Raw genomic sequence first — 18,494 nt, 5'->3', positions numbered from 1 at the left:
CATCTTTGCATGAAATGTTCCTTTGGTGTCTCTAATTTTCTTGAAGAGATCTCTAGTTTTTCCCACTCTATTATTTTCTTCTATTTCTTTGCATTGATTGCTGAGGAAGGCTTTCTTATCTCTCCTTGCTATTCTTTGGAACTCTGCATTCAGATGGATATATCTTTTCTTTTCTCCTTTGCCTTTTGCTTCTCTTCTTTTCTCAGCTGTTTGTAAGGCCTCCTCAGACAACCATTTTGCCTTTTTGCATTTCTTTTTCTTGGGGATGGTTTTGATCACCACCCCCTGTACAATGCTACTAACCTCCGTCCATAGTTCTTCAGGCACTCTGTCTATCAGATCTAGTCCCTTGAATCTATTTGTCATTTCCACTATATAATCGTTAAGGGATTTGATTTAGGTCATACCTGAATGGTCTAGTGGTTTTCCCTACTTTCTTCAGTTTATGTCTGAATTTGGCAAAAGGAGTCATGATCTGAGCTACAGTCAGCTCCCAGTCATGTTTTTGCTGACTATATAGAGCGTCTTTTGGCTGCAAAGAATATAATCAATCCAATTTTGGTATTGACCATCTGGTGATGTCCATGTCAAGAGTCATTCTTGTGTTGTTGGAAGAGGGTGTTTGCTATGACCAGTGCGTTCTCTTGGCAAAACTCTGTTAGCCTTTGCCCTGCTTGATTTTGTACTCCAAGGCCAAATTTGCCTGTTACTCCAGTAACCTCTTGATTTCCTACTTTTGCATTCCAGTCCCCTATGATGAAAAGAACATCTTTTTTGGGTGCTAGTTCTAGAAGGTCTTATAGGTCTTCATAGAACCATTCAACTTCAGCTTCTTCAGCATTACTGGTTGGGACATAGACTTGGATTAGTGTAATATTGAATGGTTTGCCTTGGAAACAAACAGAGGGCATTCTGTCATTTTTGAGATAGCACCTGAGTACTGCAGTTTGGACTCTTATGTTGACTATGATGGCTACTCCATTTCTTCTAAGGGATTCTTGCCCACAGTAGTAGACATAGTGGTCATCTGAATTAAATTCACCCATTCCAGTCCATTTTAGTTCACTGATTCCTAAAATGCCTCTGTTCCCTCTTGCCATCTTCTGTTTGACCACTTCCAATTTACCTTGATTCGTTGTATGCCTCCCTTGAGGTGAACTAGCAACCCCCAGGGCTGCCCTACTGTTTCTCAGCCCCTCCTCCCTTCCCTGATTAGCAACTGTTCTGTGATTAGAATCTGCCCCCTTGGAACTCAGGGAAGGTCTTCCAAGACCTGGACAGAAAGGCTCCCAGGTCCGGGAGCCCCATGGGGTCCTGCTCAGTTTAAAGGATAGGAGTTAAAACAGATTGGTTCTTGTTTGTGATTTTTGACCTTCAATGTGATTATTCAAGGTAACCGTCCCCTGGACCTATGTCATCCTTTCCAAGAGCCTTATTTCCATCCATGTCATCTGGGCACACTTCCCAGCATAATTTTATACTTAATCCTCTTTATAGGGACTAACTTAGAGATAACAGTCATAAAAGATTATAAACTCCTATTAAAATTTATATGGTTATAAATTTGGTTCCCTTTTCTTCCACAGCTGTTGCCTACAGAATGCTTTTAAAACTTATTTGCAGTCATACCTTTTTCTGTTTCTCTCTCCCAAATCCTTTTCAGTGAGAAGCCACAGAGCCCTGACAGCTAAGTCACCCTTTGTCAATTAGATGAACACCCAAACTTACCTTTTTCTGGGGCCACCAAGCATATCAGATTTTTTGTGAAAGGAGCCCCTAACCATTCTTTGCAACCTACCCACCACATTACTCTGCTGTGGCCACCACAATGCAATACCACAGACCAGCCTTCCTAAGTGGTGCTAGTGGTAAAGAACCCACCTGCCAATGGAGGAGACACAAGAGACCCAGGTTCGATCCATGGGTCGGGAAGATCCCTTGGAGAAACAATGACTACCCACTCCAGTATTCTTGCCTGGAGAATCCCAAGGATAGAGGAGACTGGTGGGCTACAGTCCCTAGTGTCACAAAGAGTTGGACACAACTGAAGCCACTCAGCAGGCAGTAAACAACAGAGGTTATTTCTAACAGTTCTGGGTAGAGGCTGAAAGTACAGGATCACATATTGGCAGGATCGATTCCTTCTGAGGTTTCTCTCCTTGCCTTGCAGATGGCTGTCTTCCCTCTGTGCCTGTCTATGCCTTAATCTTGTCTTCTTAGAATGATACAGTCCTATTGGACTAAAGAAAGAAAGTGAAGTAGCTCAGTCGTGTCTGACTCTTTATGACCCCATGGACTGTAGCCTACCAGCCTCCTCCATCCATGGGATTTTCCAGGCAAGAATACTGGAGTGGGTTGCCATTTCCTTCTCCAGGAGATCTTCCCGACCCAGGGATTAAACCCGGATCTCCTGCATTGTAGCAGACACTTTACCGTCTGAGCCACCAGGGAAGATAGCCCCTATTGGATTAGGACCCACCCTAATGACTTCACTGTAACTTGACTGCCTCTTTAAATGTCATGTGGCTCAGACAGTAAAGAATCCACCAGCAATGCAGGAGACCTGGGTTTGATCCCTGGGATGGGAACATCCCGTGGAGGAGGGCATGGCAACCCACTCCAGTATTCTTGCCTGCAGAATCCCATGGACAGAGGAACCTGGAGGGCTGCAGTCCATGGGGTCACAGAGAGTCAAACATGACTGAGTGACTAAGCACAGCACGTATCTAAATACAGTCACATTCTGAGGGACTGGGGATTAGGATGTCAACATAGGAATTTGGGGGACACGTATCATCCCATACACTCACCCTATAGTAGAGAAACTGCTCCTTTGAAAGACCCTCTTTCCAAGCAGCTCCTCCACGGGAAGCCACGTTTCATTTCCAGCTTACACAGCACTTGCTGCCAACAACGTGGAGAGAGCTAGTCAGCAGGGGAGGTAGCGCATCCCAGAGGGTCAGAGCACCACAAGAACCCTCTGAGTCTCAGCAGGCCCTCCCTCAAGGACCGCAGCATGGACCAGCTGCCTTTCTCAAAGACTAAGTAAGAGCATGGACCCTCCAAGAGCTTTCCTCTAGAAGGCATCTTCCAAACCCAGGGATTGAACCCAAGTCTCCCACACTGCAGGTGGATTCTTTACCATCTGAGCCGCCAGGGAAGCCCCATCACATGCTACAGGCTCCAGAATGCTCTGTGGTCTCTAGAAATCTGTCTCTCGTCTCCAGCTTTCCTTCTATGGTGGTAAAACCTGGTTTCCCGCCATTGGAACTGGATGAAAGAGGACTCCTGTGAAAAAAGGGAGGCAGCCACACTGACCCCATGGGGCTGACTGATTGCCATTTTCATCTCTGATAAAGGGGACGATGTGGAGAGCACAGTCACTGTAACCCAGAGCTGTCTCTTTGTGTGACAGTTTATTCACCCGAATGTTGATGCCTGTTGTTAAAAGGTGAAGACAGGACTCACAAATGAGTGCGTTTCTCAGGGAACTGTGTGTTCTGACCACCCTTGATGAACTATGCGGTGGGGGATATTTACTCAGATTCTGGGCCTGTTTTCTTATCTGACAAATGGGAAGAATTCAATAAATAAATACACATAAAGTGATTTTCAAGGAATAATGGTCCATCAAACATTATTATTTTTATTAAAATAAACTTCAGGTATGAGAGTTTTAAAGACAAAGGTATTTTCTTTAGGTGGACTAAGTAGGGAAGTTTTCATGGAAAGAAGATTTTTAGTGGATCTTGGCAGGATTTGTAAGATTAGGCAGGCAACTTTCTGGAAAAAAGAAGTGAAAGTGTTAGTCACTCAGTCGTGTCCGACTCTTTGCAACCCAATGGACTGTAGCCCTCCAGGTTGCTGTCCATGGGGATTTCCACACAAGAATACTGGAGTGGGTACCCATTCCTTTCTCCAGGGGATCTTCCTGACCCAGGGATCGAACCCAGGTCTCCTGTATTACTGTCTGAGCCACCAGCGAATCCCAAATATGAGGAAAGGGCATTCTGAGAAGGCTGAGCTGTACAAGGAATGATGTGGGGGCAGGAAGCAGTGTCATCTGAATTGACAAGAGCCAAGAATTGCTCTCAAGTGGGGTTTCTGACTTCTTACAGTGATCCTTATATCAGTGAAACCAGAAAAAAAACAAACCCAGACTTTCACTGTGAACTGACCACATTGCAGGCTGTGCCTTTATGCCTCATTTCCACGGGCCCTCTCAGCCCCTCAGTTAGGAAGCAGCCCACTGCCAAGACCACACTTCTAGCAAGAGGAGGAAACAGCATTTGAACCCACTTGTTCTGACCAGCAGAGCCCATGTGCTTGAACAAAACTCACAGCAAGGCGAATTGCTAAACACACCGGTCACAGGATAAACCACTCAGAAAGAAAGATGAAGACTGGGCAGAATGCATGTCAACACAGGCTATATGGGACTCAGAGCCCGGCAAGGTCAGGGGCGAATCAGTGTCAACGGTTTCAGGAAGAAGGACTGTGGGAGAAGCAGCAAGGGAAGTGAAGGTGCACAGCTTCAGTCCCCCTTCAGCCCCATCCCCTCAAACACAGGGAGACACGCCCTCTCTACACACCTGATGCTACAGTTCACACGGGGCAGAGTGCACTGATGCTGTAACTAGAGCCGTAGTCATTTCAAGCCCAGGGCTGCATAGCTTATGACTGTTCATCGCAGGGAAGAAGTAGATTACGTCGTCTCCACTGATTTCAGAAAACCCAAGGTTAAACACCAAGAGGAGGTTGTGATTAAGAAAAGCTCCGCCCTTCAAATGCCTTTCCTTTTCTCTAGAAGCTTCCAGGTAGAGCAAGGTCAGAGGAGGCTGAAGTCCCACCTCAGGCAGAGCCTGGCTGGCACCTTCCCGGCAAGGCACTTCAGTGGCCTCAGGCTTGGTCATCCTGGCCGGTTGGTTTATTTTCATAGTTGAAATGTGCTCTAAAATTGCAAAAATTCGTAGCGATGGAGCTGAGTCTCATGCGTCCTCAGATCAGAGGGCACTCGGGGTTCCTCCAAGTCAGCCCGTGTCCCAGAGCTGGACCGGGCTGCCTATGCAGCAGCTCCTGCTGCTCTGTCCCACGAACGATGGTGCTGTTACTCCTGCCCTGTCTGTGTCCAATGATAGTGTGTGTGTGTGAGTGTGTGCACGTGTGTTCTTGGCCAGACTGAAAACAAAAGAAAGGAAAATCTATCACTCTGGAGACTTTCTGTTCTCACACAGGCTCATGTCAACCCCACACTGAAGATCAAAATCTTTGCTGTTGTTCAACTGTGTTTAACAGCAATCCACGAAATTTAACATTCATGTTCAATGAAGAGTGTACGTTTTAAATGTGTCCCCAAGCTATTGGGATTCCCAAGTGGCACTAATGGTAAAGAACCCACCTGCCAATGCAGGAAATGCAAGAGTTCAGTCCCTGGGTGGGGAAGATCCCCTGGAGGAGGGCATGACAACTCACTCCGGTGTTCTTGCCTGGAGAATCCCATGGACAGAGGAGCCTGGCGGGCTACAGTCCATGGGGTCGCAACGAGTGATACACAACTGAATGCAACTTAGCACGCACACCCAAATTACTGTTTGTTTTTCCTTGTTATTAGTCCTTTCAAATTTCTCCACCATCTGTTAGTCCATCTTAATCTCTCTACAGTGAGAGAGGTTCAGAGCAAGAGGGAGCAGACCTGACCTAGGAGGTGGCTCCACACTAGTCAGGCTGATGCTGCCCTGTTACACGGGCAGTGGCACAGCATGCCAGCCTCGGAGCTCTGTGACCCAGGTGGAACGGGACAGGGGCAAGCCCACCCCGCCTTCGCGTCTGAACACAGAAATAGGGCTGTGGTCCAAACCACGCCTGTGCTGGCAAACATGGTGGCTGCTACTCTCAGCGGTTCAGCACCAGCCTGGGCCTAGCCCATCCATCTTCCGGCCCCGTCTGCTAAAACACCTCATCACACCTGCTCCCTGCCATCATCCCATCTGGAGCGAAGCCCCACTACCTTGAACCAGCCCTGAGTCACTGAACACAAGCCCGAGTCCCATAACAAGTCCTCCCTAGCCATCCCCTGGCTAAAAAAGCCCCAGATTTTCCGTGGTGCCAGTTTCCCGTCTCTGCAACAAACAGTAAGCCTGACTTGCTGAAAAACAGATGTGTCCCTGCAGTTTCCTGCCCTTGTCTGGGGGTAAAGGAGGTTAAACAGCCTTTCCACGTTGAATGCTGTTTTTCAACTTATAGGGAAGAGCCTCAAATCCAGTTTTCAACATTTTCCATCTAAGTCTCTGCGTTCTCAACTGCACGTTCAGTCATTTAGTCCACAGACATTTGTTTGTGCCTGCTCTTGTGGGTTTCTGTCTTCCGCATCCCTTGGCACCCAATTCTGGAGACAAATCCAACCCCAGGTTCCCAACTGCCCATGGTCTTTGTAGATAACAAAGTGTTAGAACCAGAAGGGACCTTCCTTTTATTAACACAAAGGGTTACACTGACATCCAAAGTTAAGCCATCCATTCTCTTGTGGGCTTGCTTTCTATCTGCAGCAAATGAGCATCTTGGGCGGGGTCCTCAGAAGCAGACACTCAGAAGAGGACTTGCCTGCGTGTGATGACATATTAAGGACATGCTCCCAGGAGAGGAAGTGTGGGGAGCAGACAGGGATGGGAGGACTAAGCCAGCCAAGGGTGTGATCGCCAGCAAAGCTTGAGGTATATTTAACCCACTGTCCCCAGCTAGGGTGATTTTCCCCACAGGGGGCATTTAGCAATGGCTGGAGACATGTTGATGTCTCAGCCAAGTGGATACTGTTGACATCCGGTGGGTAGAGGCTGGATGATGCTAAACACCCAACAGCCCACCGCTTAGACTTACCAGATGGAAATGTCCACGGTGCCGCCTGCGGTTGGGAGATTCTGGCGAACAATGATGACAAAAAAGATCAGGGACTGAGGGACGAAGCTTGAACTTGCATGGAAAGTTCAGAATCAGCTGAAACACTTGACTACTTTGCAAATTCAGCCAGCACTTTTATTCATAGCTTGATTGCATTACTCCCTGATAAATCTGCCTCCTTTTTTTTCAATTCCAGGCTTGACCTTCAGGAGAAATCAGCACAGTACAGTAGAAAGGGCACAGAGCTTGGAGCTGACTGTGATTCAGGTTCATCATTTACCTGACAGTTTGTCCTCAGTTACTTGAGCTTTCCACGCCTGGGAGATGGAGAGCATCATTCTAGCCTTTAGAGGGTTGTTGTGAGAGTTAAAAGGAAGCTGTCAGTGAAACGGAGAAGACAATGGCACCCCACTCCAGTACTCTTGCCTGGAAAGTCCCATGGATGGAGGAGCCTGGTAGGCTGCAGTCCATGGGGTCGCAAACGACTGAGCAACTTCACTTTCACTTTTCACTTTCATGCATTGGAGAAGGAAATGGCAACCCACTCCAGTGTTCTTGCCTGGAGAATCCCAGGAACAGGGGAGCCTGATGGGCTGCCGTCTATGGGGTCGCACAAAGTCAGACACGACTCAAGTGATTTAGCAATAGCAGTAGCAGCAGTCAGTGAAAAAGAGTCTGGAAGGTGGTGGGCCCTGCATCACTGAGAGCTGTTAGTAAAGCTACTGCTGGTCTCCAGAGTCCTGCCAACCACTGGGTCACTAGTCTAGTGCCCAGACAGGGGAGGACCACCCCAGTGAGGGATGCCCTGGCACAGGTGAGTCAGAGAAGAGATCATCTTGTCTTCATGGAACCTGAGTTAAACATGCCAGTTAGACTTTAGCTCTTTGGGTAGGGCAGCAAATTTAAAGTGTTTCTGGCCACATTCTGAGAAATTTCCCGCACGAAGGCTCTGTTTCCAGCTCTAGTTGCTGAGCAAAACTGTTCTGTGTTGTGTGGTTTTGTCTCAAAAGAACTGACTCAGTTCCCGGGCTGATGGCTGCGCGGTACCCAGGACAGGCTGTGTCCCCACGTCCCGCGCTTGCAGTGACTCATCCTGGCCCCTGCCCCGCTCCCTGGGGGGCCTCCTCTTATCTGTAGGAAACAGGGAGCCAGCTGGAGAGAAAGAGGACCCTCCCTTGTCTCCGCAGCTTCAGGGCACTTCTGCAGGGACCCTTGAACCAGCTGCACATGCGTGGCTTTGCAAACACGGCATTTCTGGAGCTTGGAAGGGGGCGGGGGGGTGGAACTCGAGGCAACCAATGTGAGTCACGTGGTCTATGACAGACGTGGCCCCGGAAATGCCAGCATCAATGTTTAATATTATTTGAATACCTGCCCAGTTTGTGTCACTTGGCACAGCAGGCACCCAGGGCGGCTGGCTGCATGTCTCCCCAGGGTGTGGGAGGGAACGCAGGTTGTAGGAAATGCTCCGTCTCCCTCGTGTGCAGCAGTCATTGAGACATGGGACCTGGGCTTGTTCTGAGATATTACCTTTGTCCAGAGTCACCAGGGGAGAACTCCATAGTGCTGACTACACAGAATCCACTTTGTCCAAAAGTAGCTATAGGTGCTGCTGAAAGGTACCCGAGGGCCCCTGGATGAGAGCCGCTCAGGACAGGTGTAACATCCAGGAAATAGTAAATGAAGCTGTTTATCAAAACAGGGCCATCAGGGCTCATTCCAGGTGTCAGGGGCCGGAGCAGAGAACATCTTCTCTTTCTGTGCTCCTCCCCTCCGCTCTACCTCTCTCCCACCCCCTCCACTGCACATGACCCAGGGCCTGTGCCATAGACCCTCAGCAGCCCCCTACAGCGCCACTCAGCTCTCAGATCCCAAGACCCACATATTCCTCTTTTTAAATGCTTTTGTTCACCCACGTGGGCTTACAGCCACCTTCCTCGGGCTGCGTGTATAAATGGTTCTTGGAGAGGCTGGGCCGATTGCAATTGCCCAGAACAACCTTCTCAGAGAGGGCTCGGTTCTGTTGAAAGAAGGGAGAGCTGGAGAGGTCCAAGGTGACTGAACTAGATGCTCATTCTGGGGGACACCAACCCTGAGCGCCCCCCAGAGCCTGGTAAGGACCCCTGAAAGTGATCCTCAGCCGCTGGAAGGGCTTCACGACCCTCAGGAAGCTTTGTCACTTTTGTCAGTGCTCTCCCACTGGTGTCCCCACCCCCGGGCCAGGACCAGGGGAAGCAGAGAAGCTGGGACCGTGGCACAGAGCCCAAGGGGCACCAGTGGTCAGGTCTGGGCCAGCTGGGCCGTCCTGAGCCCAGGATGGCTCCTGGGTGCCTTGCTGGCCTTTTCTTCCTGCCTGACCATCACACCCCCTTTCTTTAGTCCCTCCCTTTCCATCTGATAACATTAGGTCAGAGTTCCGGGAAAATTGAACGTGTCCATGAGGCCGTCTCGTGTAGGAGGCCATTAGGCAGCGGTCAGTGATCCAGTTACATCTTGCAAAATGAGAGTCTCCCCAACCCAAGTCAAGAGTCTTCTTTTGAACATGTCCTTTGCTTAAGGCTTGTTTCTAGTCTGTGGGAGGATGAGCAGACTACCCAAGCAGAGGACTCCCCTCTTCCTCACCCAGGGCTAAGGGTTAGGAATGGAGGTTGGCAGTGGGAGGCTGGGGGCGGGGAGAGAGGCTGGGGGGTGCAGGAGGGAGGCTGGGGGCAGTAGGGAGGCTGGGGGCCTGTTTAAGGGGACCGTGTGCAGGGAGCACACACAGGCCAGGGTCCCAGCCCTGGGCTGGGGACAGTGGGCTGCACGAGCTCTCTCCCCTGCCAGCCCCAACTCAGACCGCACACAGATCGCTTAACCACCCAGCTGCATCTCAGCCCCCTCATTGTTGTTCAGTCGCTCAGTTGTGTCCGACTCTTTGCGACCCCATGGACTGCAGCATGCCAGGCTTCCCTGTCCTTCACCATCTCCTTGCGTTTGCTCAAAACTCATGTCCATTGAGTCAGTGATGCCATCCAACCATCTCATCCTCTGTCATCCCCTTCTCCTGCTCAATCTTTCCCAGCATCAGGGTCTTTTCCAGTGAGTCGGCTCTTCGCCTCAGGTGGCCAAAGGATTGGAGCTTCAGCTTCAGCATCAGTCCTTCCAGTGAATATTCAGTCCCCTCATGGAAAGTGGAAATAAGGACACGGCCCCCATGGAGTATGTGCAAGCCTGGGTTCTTCTGAGAGACAGAACCGATAGGAAGTGCAGTCGACCTTTGAACAACATGGGGGTCAGGGGCGCCAGCCCTCTGCACAGTGGAGAATCCTGGTATAATGTATAGTCGGTCCTCCCCATCCTGGGTTCTCCATATCCATGGTTGTGCATCTGTGGATTTGACCAATCACAGATGGAGTAGTACTGCAGTATTTGCTGCTGAAAAGCATCCCTGTATAAATGGACCTGCTCAGTCCAGACCCGTGTTGTTGAGGGTCATATGCACATGCATAGAGAGATTTATTATGCAGGATTGGCTCCATGGTTATAGAGAGGCTGACAGGTCCCAAAACCTGCCGCTGGCAAGCTGGAGACCCAGAAGAGCTCATGGTGTGATTCCAACCCACGTCCGAGTTCAGAGGAAAAACCAGTGTCCTAACTTAAAGACAGTCAGGCAAAGAGAGCGGCTTTCCCCTGCTCAGACTTTTTGTTCTATTCAGGCCTTCAACAGACGGGCTGATTCCCACCAGCACTGGGGAGAGCAGTCTGCTTTCCTCAGTCTACAGACTCAAATGTTAATCTCATCCAGAAACACCCTCACAGACATACACAGAATCATCTTTGATGAAATATGTGGGCATCCACAGAATTAAGCATCACAGAGTGGTTGAGAGCATCGAAGGCTATAACACAGAAAAGACATCAAAGCCAACTGGTCCCCACCAGTCCTGGGTGCCCCGCAGCGAGCCTGTGTTAGGGACCCCCACCTTTCATACATTCTGCAGGACTAGGCTGATGAAAATAAGATTTGTGTCTTTTTTCAAGGCTTTTTTCTAGTTGTTGTTGTTGTTCAGTAGCTAAGTCTTGTCCGACTCTTTGCGACCCCATGGACTGCAGCACGCCAGGCTCCCCTGTCCTCCACCATCTCCCAAAGTTTGCCCAAATTCATGTTTTCTCATAAGTTTTATTGAACCTTTGGTTATCGTAATGTTCTCTGTTCTGGAACGTAGACCAAGATGCTGTCTCAATTGAACACAGACTTAGCTGTTTGATTGTTTTAATTTTGATATAGACTATTTTTTTGATATAGACTATAAAACATTGTATGATGCTCTCAAAGAGCTCATGACTCACAGGTTGGTCCAGCATCTGGATAGATTTGAACATTCCTGGAAATGAGCACCTTCTTTCATGGGGTCTCCTTTGGTGGAGGTGGCACCAGGCTCCCTGCCAGATGTCTTAAGAGAGTAGAGAACAGGCCTCAAGATGCCCAGCTGCCCAAAGCCTCTGGACAGACGGGTTTCCACTGGGATAGGGTCGGATCTACCACTGGGTCCTGCAGCCCAAGTGTCATAATGGCCACCATAATCTGAAGACAGATAGGCAAGACTTTTTTTTTTGGGGGGGGGGTGGGGGGAGGGTGGCTTGTGAGTCTTTGGACAGGTGGGATGTGGGGAAGGAGTAGAAGGGATGCCCACTTTTCTTGGGCAGAGACTGTAAGGACATTTGGATTAAATTGAGATGTCACTCACTCCATCTGAAATAATCAGTCGCAGTAAATTGTGTTTGATTTAGATTTAAATGATGTGAAAGTAGTAGACGAAGGGATGGAAAACACAGCAAAGTGAGTTTGCTCTGGTTCTTTTCTGGTCACTTGATAATTTTTCTCTTCAGTTTGTCCCAACAGGATGCAGGTCTAGGTCCTCGAGGACGGGGTTTTTTAAAAAAGCAACACTTTAGGGGAAAAACAATAACTGATCCTGAGTTCCCTTTCCAGATGCATATTCTCACCAGTTTTACATCTGCACCATAGGCATGTCCATTCACACAGCCATGCTGTTGGACAGTTTTCACTGACACGGATCTGCAGCTGCCCCTACTCCATATTTCCATGTGTGACGCAGTGTCTGTGGAACAGAAGTAAAATTGCAGTGCCATCTTCAGGAAACGAAAAGTCTCTCTTTGTAGAGCCCTCCATATGTAGCTCCAAGTGACCTAAAGCTGTCCCGGGGTTTGAAGATAAATCTCTCCTTTACGTTTGGAGCAGAGTAGGTGAGGCAGAGGATAAACACGGGGCAGCTCCTTGCCGTGAAACGTAGTAAATCTTCCAGATAACCACAGAGGCACTAGGATTTAGTGCTCCGGGAACCAGAGAGGGGGCAGCTTCCTTGTTTCACAGCTGTAAATTTTATGACAGATGGCTGGAAGAGAGGAAAACGTGAAAGCAGGAATCAAAGTTGCCTGGATCGCAAGTGAGAGGCCGCTGTTTTCCTGAACCTTCGGTGGACTGGTAAAGCCAGCAGGAAGCCTGCCTGGTTCCGGATGCTGGCTCCTGGCCTGGCAGGAGTTTATGCTGCAAGCTTTGGTGTGTCTGAGGAAGCACACATGTGTGTATTTAGATATGAGCATTAGAGAGACTGTGACAGACCACGGGAGGCTGCAGAAATTCAGGCCACGAGTGGACAAATCACAAGGCTTGGCTTCAGAGAACCAGAGAAGGCTAGAGCCAGAAAGGAGTGTCTTTTACAGATGAGCAAACAGAGGCCTGGAGAGCAGACTCCCCTTGCCCAGGGCCACACAGTGAGCAAATGCTTGGGAATTCCAGAAAGGGAAGCCTAGAAGGCCTAGAAAGTGGCCCCGTCTTTATGGAAGACTCCTGGGAAAACGATCAAACACTTAGCATTTGGACTGCCTCTCAGATGGACTTAGTTCTGAAGAATCAGGTGGAGGGGATGGGTCCTTCCTCTTTCCCTGCAGTTTAGAGAACACCTTATTCTCACCCTCTTCTCTCGTGGTCTCCCCCACAAGGCCAGGAGCCCACTTCCCCACCTAGACCCCCCTCCAGAGACCTGGGACTCTGGAAGCCCTGCCCAGACAGCCCCCAGCAAGCCTCCAGGGCTGTCTCATGTCTCTTACACCCTTAGGGTAAGCAGAGTGTGAATGTTGGCCGGGAAGGAGAGAGCTTCAGTGTGCAGCCCAGGGTGTGAACACACACACTCACATACAAGCCCCTTACAGAGGGAAACAAAGTGGGGAGGGGTCAGGCCATGTGGCCGTGCCAGCGCCCTGTTCTCACACCAGGGTGTTTGATCAGAGGACTCCAAGGAATCTAAAACTTCTCAAGTTGAACCTGGCATTTCAGGGCATTAGGAAGGTGTATTTGTCAAAGTAGAAGGCTAGCACATAGTTTAAGTGTTTGCTTATTAAATTTATAACTTTTAAATATTTAGACACATTTATACTCTTGTCTAGACAGCATATTAAAAAGCAGAGACATTGTCAACAAAGGTCGGTCTAGTCAAGGCTATGGTTTTTCCAGTGGTCATGTATGGATGTGAGAGTTGGACTATAAAGAAAGCTGAGTGCTGAAGAATTGATGCTTTTGAACTGTGGTGTTGGAGAAGACTCTTGAGAGTCCCTTGGACTGCAAGGAGATCCAACCAGTCCATCCTAAAGGAGATCAGTCCTGGTGTTCATTGGAAGGACTGATGCTGAAGCTGAAACTCCAATCCTTTGGCCACCTGATGCAAAGAGCTGACTCATTTGAAAAGATCCTGATGCTGGGAAAGATTGAGGGTAGGAGGAGAAGGGGACAACAGAGGATGAGATGGTTGGATGGCATCACTGACTCAATGCACATGAGTTTGGGTAAACTCTGGGAGCTGTTGATGGACAGGGAGGCCTGCCATGCTGCGGTTCATGGGGTCGCAAAGAGTCAGACACGACTGAGTGACTGAACTGAACTGAACATCTTGCCTGAGGCTTCCCAGGTGGCACTAGAGGGAGAGAACCTTCCTCCCAATGCAGGGGACATAAGAGACATGGGTTCGATCCCTGGGTCAGGAAGATCCACTGGAGAAGGAAATGGCAACCCAACTCCAGTATTCTTGCCTGGAGAATTCCCTGGACAGAGGAGCCTGGTGGGCTACAATCCTTGGGGTCACAAAGAGGGGTCACACATGCACGCATACTCTTTTCCTGGGCCCAGTAAATCGGGAAGAACCTGACTCTTTGTCTGGATGTCTATTCAAAAGACCTCATCAGAAATGCTAACAAAGCTTCATGCACAAAGATGAAATCTAAAGTGTATTTTATAAGAGCAAAGAAAAGTCTTAAAAGCCTAATATTAAAGGACATATCAATTAAATTATATCCTAGATGTAAGATCATGCTAAGATTTTAGTCTGAAATGATTGAAAGGGAGAGGCAGGTCATGGAGGTGGGAGGATTTGCAAATCAAGAGCTTTGTTTCAAATCCACTCTGTTCAAGACACCTATAAGATATTCAGTCACTTAGTCACTCAGTCGTGTCTGACTCTTTGCGACCCCATGGACTGCAGCCTTCCAGGCTCCTCTGCCCATGGAATTCTCCAGGCAAGAATACTGGAGTAGGTTGCCATGCCCTCCTCCAAGGGATCTTCCCAACCCAGGGATTAAACCCAGGTCTCCCGCATTGCAGGCAGATTCTTTACTGTCTGAGCCAACAAGGGAACCCAAAAATATTCAGTAGGTAGCCAATTATACAAATCGGGAACACAAAACTGGAGATGTAAATATGTGTTTCATGTATATATAATTATATATGTAACCATATTGACATAATTATATCTATATACAAAATCATTGAAATCATATATAATGATATAGATAGACGTGATAGTTATATGATACGTCTCTGAAGCATGATTATAGGTAGAGGAAATAAGAGGCTTTGATACTGAGCACTGAAAGAGTTGTACATCTGGAGACTTGGTAGATAAAGTATTGCTGTTATGGACTGAATATTTCCAGACTTTCACAAAGAGGTGGCTCAGTGGTAAACAATCCACCTGCCAATGCAGGAGACGCAGGAGGCGAGGCTTCGATCCCTGAGTCGGAAATATCTCCTGGAGTAGGAAATGGCAACCCGCTCCGGTATTTTGCCTGGAAAATCCCGTGGACAGAGGAGTGTGGTGGGCTGCAGTCCATGGGGTCACAAAGAGTCGGACACAACTGAGCACATGTGCGTCTTTTCCTTTCTGAGCACTTGTGAGATAGTGGAAATATATATGCAGGTCTCTGCTCCCCAGTTACTAACACTGGGCTCCTACATCCTTGAAACGTCCTGTGTAATTAGAAGTGTCTTAGTTCTAAAGTCTCCTGGTGGCTCCTAGATACTTGAGGACTGGGGGCTCATTGCTGAAAAGACCAAGCCAGGATTAGAAGCTTGGGATTTTCAGTTGCACCTCCATCCTCAAGGGAGGAGAAACAGACTGGAGATTGAGTAATGATCACTCACACCTTGGGCTTCCCTGGTAACTCATATGGTAAAGAATCTGCCGGCAATGCAGGAGACCTGGGTTCAACCCCTGGGTCAGGAAGATCTCTGGGAGAAAGGAAAGGCAACCCACTCCAATATTCTTGCCTGGAGAATGCCATGGACAGAGGAGCCTGGCAGGCTATACAGTCCATGAAGTCGCAAAGAGTGGGACATGACTGAGTGACTAACACACACACACACACCTACATGATGAAGGTTGTAGAAAATCCCCAAAGCACGAGGTTCAGAGAGCTTCTGGCTTGGCAGACACATCTCTGTGCTGGGAGGGTGGCGCACCGCAACTCCAGAGGGAGACCCTCCCAGACTTCACCCTGTGTGTCTCTTCCTGCTCATCCGTGTCCTTTATCATATCCTTTGTTACATAATAAACTGGTCAACCTAAGTCAGTGATTCCCTGGGTTCCGGGATGCTGCCATTGACATCTGAAGGGGGGTGGGGGGCAGTCTCGTGGGATTGAGCCCTCAACCTGAAGGGGCTGCACTAACACCAGACAGTGCCAGAATCGTTTCATGGGCAAACACACAGGCTGGTGCCAGAGGTGGTGTGAGCGCGAGAGTGAAGGAGACTCAGTGCATCCTCCCGTTCAGGCTCCTTCCCCTCAACACTTCCTGCCTCCCTCCGGAGATCTGAAAGCAACACACAGAGGGCCATCGTTTGTCTCCAGGGTCAGTGGTAAATTGGAGGACTTTTCCTTTAAAAAAAAAATTGCAAAAGCTCGCCCTTTCCAGGTGACACCACCAAGGGTTGGAGTCATCGCGTGTCTGCAACTGTCATGTCAGAAGCACCAGGCCCAGTTCACACTGTGGCTAAGTTCAGATCACCCCCCAGCCTGACGAGTTTGTAGGTCCCACAAGCCAGGGAGCACCTGTTGGTTTGGGCAATTCTAACGGGCTAGAGACACACCCCACGGCCAGTGATGGGGAGGGGAGCTGCCAGGAGTGGCTCTAATGAAGCCATCAGGCCTCTACTTGTTTTTTTTTAATTTATTTTATTAACGTATAGTTGATTTACAGTCTTGTATTAATTTCTGCTGTACTGCAAATGACTCAGTTATACGTGTGTGTGTGTGTGTGTGTGAGCCTGCTCAGTCATGTCCAACTCTTTATGATCCCATGGACTGTAGCCCACCAGGCTCCTCTGTCCATCGGATTCTCCAGGCGAGAATATTGGAGCAGGTTGCCATATTCCCTTCTCCAGGGGATCTTCCCCACCCAGGGATCAAACCCTTGTCTCCTGCATTGGCAGGCAGATGATTATTTACCACTGTGTCACCTGGGAAGCCCTTGTATATGTGTATACACACACACACACACACACACACACACACGGTTATCTGCACATTATATTCTTTTTCATTGTGATTTATCCCAGACTATTGATTATAGTTCCCTGTGCTATACACTATGACCTTATTATTTATCCATCCTGTACATGTAATAGTTGGCAACCACAATCTGTTCTCCATGTCTGTGAGTCCCTGTCGCAGATAAGTTCATTGTGTTGCACTTTAGATTCCACATATTCCATACAGTATTTGTCTTTGTTCTTCTGACTTTCTTCACTTAATATGACTGTCTCTAAGCATCAGGCTTCTACTTCTGATGCCTGCCTCCCTCTGAGCATGTCTGGCCTTGTTCCATTAAAGCGTCTTCTGACTTCCTCCCTTTTACACCAGACCTGAGTGTTTCAGGGCTATTGATCTGGCCCAGCGTTTGGTATGAGCTTTGGAAAAGGGCTAGTGATGGATTAACCCTCTGGATGCTGAAATCCAGGCCCCCCTCCCCGAGGCGGGTGCAGTGAGAGATGAAATGGACCAGTGCTGGGCCCCTCCCCTCGGCCTCTGGCTAAGCTGCAGAAAAAGCCTGCGACGACCCTCTTTTCTCTGGTTGCGCCCTCCGTGAGGACGGGCAAGCCGAATTGTCCCTCGGGGTTGTGTTTACCCGACACAGGGCCTCAGTGCTCCCCTCTGCAGGTGCAAGTGCTCACGTATGTGAGATTAAATAATTCCCAGTTCCATTTCAGAAGGGCACCCTAAAAAAATAACCACGTTGTCCTCATGGGGTGTTTTTATTTTCTTGTTGTTTTCTTCTTCGACAGTGTTCATTACTGTGAAATCACAAAACAGAAAACAAGTCTTCCCCTTCTCTCCTGTTGACAAAAAAATTGTGTGGGGCTTCCCTGGAGGCTCAGTGGTAAAGAAGCTGCCTGCCAATGCATAAGACCCTGGTCTAATCCCACATGCCTCGAGGCAACGAAGCCCGTGCACCACGAGCCTGTGCTCACGAGCCAGGGAGCAGCAACTACCGAAGCCCACATGCCCTAGAGCCTGTGCTCCACACTAGAGGAACCACACGGTGAGAAGCTCACACACGGAAACGAGGCAGCAGCCCCGCTCGCCATAACTGGAGAAAAGCCCGCACAGCAGCGAAGACCTAGTACCGCCAAAAATAAATCAATAAAACTGTTTTAAAATGGAAAAAAAAAAATCATGTGGAATTAGGAGGTTTCATTATTTCTTCCTTTTTCATATATCAGTTCAGTTCAGTTCAGTCGTGTTCGCCTCTTTGCGACCCCATGGACTGCAGCACGCCAGGCCTCCCTGTCCGTCACTAACTCGCAGAGCTTACTCAAACTCATGTCCATTGAGTCAGTGACGCCATCCAACCATCTCATCCTCTGTCACCCCCTTCTCCTCCTGCCTTCAATCTTTCCCAGCATCAGGGTCTTTTCCAATGAGTCGGCTCTTCGCATCAGGTGGCCAAAGGATTGGAGTTTCAGCTTCAGCATCCTTCCAGTGAATATTCAGGACTGATTTCCTTTAGGATGGACTGGCTAGATTTTCATATATGTGATTTGTAATTGCAACATAACACATGTTACATCTTTAAAAGAAGAAAAATCAAAGAGTTACATTTGTCACATATCCAAAGGTGGAAATGGAAACACTGTTCATACAGTTGTGTAAATAGAAGCAAATAATGTAAATCTAAGTCAGGGACTGAGGCGTTAAAGATAGGAATACAATTAGAGAGACAGAGGATGGAAAATTAATACAAATTCAAGAATACTCGGCTGAAACACGTGA

The 18,494-nt window shown here is 48.6% G+C and overlaps 1 long non-coding RNA gene across 2 annotated transcripts in view; it reads left to right on the top strand.

The window, feature by feature from the left end:
• LOC147373530 (uncharacterized) overlaps positions 1-18,494 on the top strand; it is a 57,968-nt gene that overhangs the window by 8,885 nt on the left and 30,589 nt on the right. The window contains exon 2 of one of the 2 annotated variants that reach the window (XR_015161962.1): positions 17,507-17,895. The exons of the other annotated variant lie outside the window; for it this stretch is intronic. This is a non-coding gene — a long non-coding RNA (uncharacterized LOC147373530). Of the gene's footprint in view, positions 1-17,506; positions 17,896-18,494 lie in introns of those variants that run through there. 2 annotated transcript variants of the gene reach the window in all.

The sequence above is a fragment of the Bos grunniens genome, chromosome 4 (genome assembly GCF_055505025.1).
Source record: "Bos grunniens cultivar Pamir isolate PY7600 chromosome 4, Bosgru_T2T1.0, whole genome shotgun sequence".
Taxonomy (NCBI): Eukaryota; Metazoa; Chordata; class Mammalia; order Artiodactyla; family Bovidae; genus Bos; species Bos grunniens.
This window is presented reverse-complemented; position numbering and strand designations above follow the sequence as displayed.